The sequence below is a fragment of the Mustela putorius genome, unplaced genomic scaffold (assembly GCF_011764305.1).
Source record: "Mustela putorius furo isolate JIRA1106 unplaced genomic scaffold, ASM1176430v1.1 tig00000275_pilon_pilon_pilon, whole genome shotgun sequence".
In the NCBI taxonomy this organism is placed as follows: Eukaryota; Metazoa; Chordata; class Mammalia; order Carnivora; family Mustelidae; genus Mustela; species Mustela putorius.
The window spans coordinates 11,698,919-11,701,816 of NW_025421341.1; the positions used below are offsets into that span (position 1 = coordinate 11,698,919).

The 2,898-nt window shown below is 49.6% G+C and overlaps 1 pseudogene; it reads right to left on the reverse strand.

Annotated features, from left to right (window-relative positions):
- Positions 1–212: 212 nt before the first annotated feature.
- LOC123391677 lies at positions 213–2,376 on the reverse strand (annotated as a pseudogene).
- Positions 2,377–2,898: the final 522 nt, after the last annotated feature.

Consider the following 2,898-nt stretch of genomic DNA (forward strand, 5'->3'; position numbering starts at 1 on the left):
CGAACATAGTGGTCCAAATGTGTTTCTAACTCTTCCTTTAGTAGTTCTGGTTAATACCACAAGTGGGATTCCTGGATCGTGTGATATTTTCTCTTTGCATATTTTTTGAGTAACTTCTATACTGTATTTATGGAGGGTACACAACTCACATTCACACCAACAACATCTTGTGTTCTTAACTCTCCATTCCATCTCCCCCAGCAATAGTCATGTTTTGTTCTTTTTTTTGTGGTATTATAGTTTTTGTTTTTTGTTTTTTTTTTTTAACACAATGATGACAGGCACAACAAGCTGTCTATTTATTTTCCTCGCTGCGCAGTGTGGCGCTGCATCGGTGATGCTGATGGTCTCCAGGCTGCTCTTTCCACCATGGCTCTGTAGTTCTTGGAGGAGACATCGTGAGCAGTCACTGCACAGGGAGATTTGTTGCACATCAGCCGCACTCCAGTCCTTGACCTTGTGCACTAGGAACTTCCAGATGCCACTGGGCAGCTTGTACTTTGTTTTTTTTCTTGGTCCCAAAACCAATATAGGGCATGGAATTCTGGCCCTTGAATCTCCCATGTACCGCGCTCTCAATGCCTCTGGGTCTCTGACAGTTGCGCTTCTTTTTGACATTCGGTTTGAGTGGTGCCCGATGAACTTCTTGGTCCTCTTCTTAATGACCTTGGGCTCCACCAAAGGTCTGAGGGCAGCCGTGATGCCCGGTAACAGAGGGCTGCCAACTCCACACCCAGCGCCAGTGGGGGCTAAGAGAGCTGCTTTTTTTGCTTGTTTGTGTTGATACTGGCTCTTCTGATACTGTGAGATAAGGTATCACTGTGGTTTTGAGATGCATTTGCCTGACGATTAGTGCTGCTGGGCGTCATTCATATGCTAGTTGGAATTTGTGTACCTTCTTTAGAGAAATGTCTGTTGAATCTTCTGCCCATATTAATGGGGCTATTTGATCTTGTTGAGTTGTAGAGGCTCCTGAATTATGTTGAGTAGGAAACTCTGTCAGATACCTGATTTGTAATTATGTTCTCCTTTTCCGTATTTTGCCTCTTACTCTGTTAATGCAGGCAATGATGTGCAAGAGTCTTAAAGGTTGATCGAGTATCATAGCTCAGTTTTTAAAAAACATTCATAAGGGTAAGGCACCTGAGTGGCTCATTCATTAAGCATCTGCCTTCGGCTCAGGTCTCAAACCCATGGTCTTAGGAACAAGCCCCACATTGGGCTTTTGGCTCTGTGGGAAGCTTCCTTCTCTCTCGTCCACTCCCCGTGCTTGTGTTGCCTCTCTCACAGTCTCCCTGTCAAATAAATGAAGTGTTTTTAAAAAATTGCAAAGGTAAATTTGTGTATTTCTTGTGTAATAAATATAACGATTGATCTCTAACTGATTACTGTAACTTTGATTGCCCTGAAATGGCACAAACTCAGCGGCTAGAGGAAACTCATGAATTGCAGCAAATACAGTTGCCCGGGCAGTATTTAGAGCTGAGCCAGTCTCTCCCCATTCTAGGAATCCCAAAGTCGTTCCCTATACTTACTGCCAAGGTCCCTTATAAGGCGTGTCTCACCATCTGAACGAGTGTCAGGGACTATTTGTTTTCGGTAAAGTGGCACTGTATGTGACAGAGTTCTGCCGCTCTGCACGTATCACTAACGAGTGCCCTGTGTGCTCAGGACAGGGCACTTGGGCTGCACTCTCCGTGGACTCCTACTAGCACAGCAACCCTTAGTTTCCCTGGAGCACGTGCTTCTCATAGGACGTGGGCCTCCCCCATGACACTGAAGCTCCTGTCCCACGCCTCAGTCAGGCTCCCGAGCTTTCTCCGAGGGTCATCTGTGCACCTCCTTGTCAATCAGTTTTAGGAAGCGTTCTGCTGGGTGAGCTCAGCCAGAACGCCGTCTATCCATGTGGGGACACCCAACATATCCCCTCAGGATGGCCATCCTTCCCCTGGTGCTGCCTGATCGCTCTGGGCTTTCGTCAGCAAGAATCCTGTGTGGTCGCCCTCACCAGCATCCCCATTAGTTTCTTCTGCGTATGTTCGTTCTGCCGTTCACTCTGGAAAGTATTCGCACTGGCCCGCACAGTAGTTGGAGTGAATGGCGCTGTGTCCCTGACGTGAAGTCCCAGTTGGAGGGGTCTGTCTATCTATTGCTACGATCCGTGTCATGCCTGCCTTACCGTCCTAACAGGTGTCATGGAATATCCTTTCTTTCTGCGGAGGCTCTTCTTGGCCACAGCGAGCGGCCCGAGCGCACCGTAATGCCTTCCTCAGCGTCATCGGCGCTCCTTGGTGGTCCCTTCATGGCAGTGCACGCAGCCGGTTTGGGGATCGGCTGCGTCCCATGCGGGGTTCTGTGGGGCTTGGCACTCTTCATCGCATCTTTTAGGTCGTTTGGGGCGACCCTACCTTCTGAGCTCCCTAGGGGCCACATGCAACGGTAGTCAGCAAGCGCGGGAGCCCTCCAGCACCAAGGGTGCCACCAGCAGGGTTTCCGTTCAGTGGGTGACCGTTGCCCTTGTATCTCATCTGGGTGACTGAGAAATCCGGGACTTCTGTCCTTGGCCCTGGGAGGGGCTCCACACACCTGCACTCCTGTGTCCTTCCTGTAAGACCTGCCGGTTTTTGTTTTTTGTTTTTTGTTTTTTTTTTTTTTGTAGCAGAAAGAGAGAGGAACACAGACAGGAAAAAGATTGGCCTGAAGGAAGAAGTTCCGATTCTGCTTGCGGACCTCTAACACGGGGAGGCGGCTGGCGAGCAGGGCCAGAGGGGAAGCAGGCTGCGAGGTCAGCAGGCGGGGGGCAGAGGTCCCTGCGGGACCGAGTTTGGATGGCGGATTTGTCAAAGCAAGGTCAAGAGAAGCACAAAGTTAGCATCTAACCGCCTCTTAGAGGCTGTC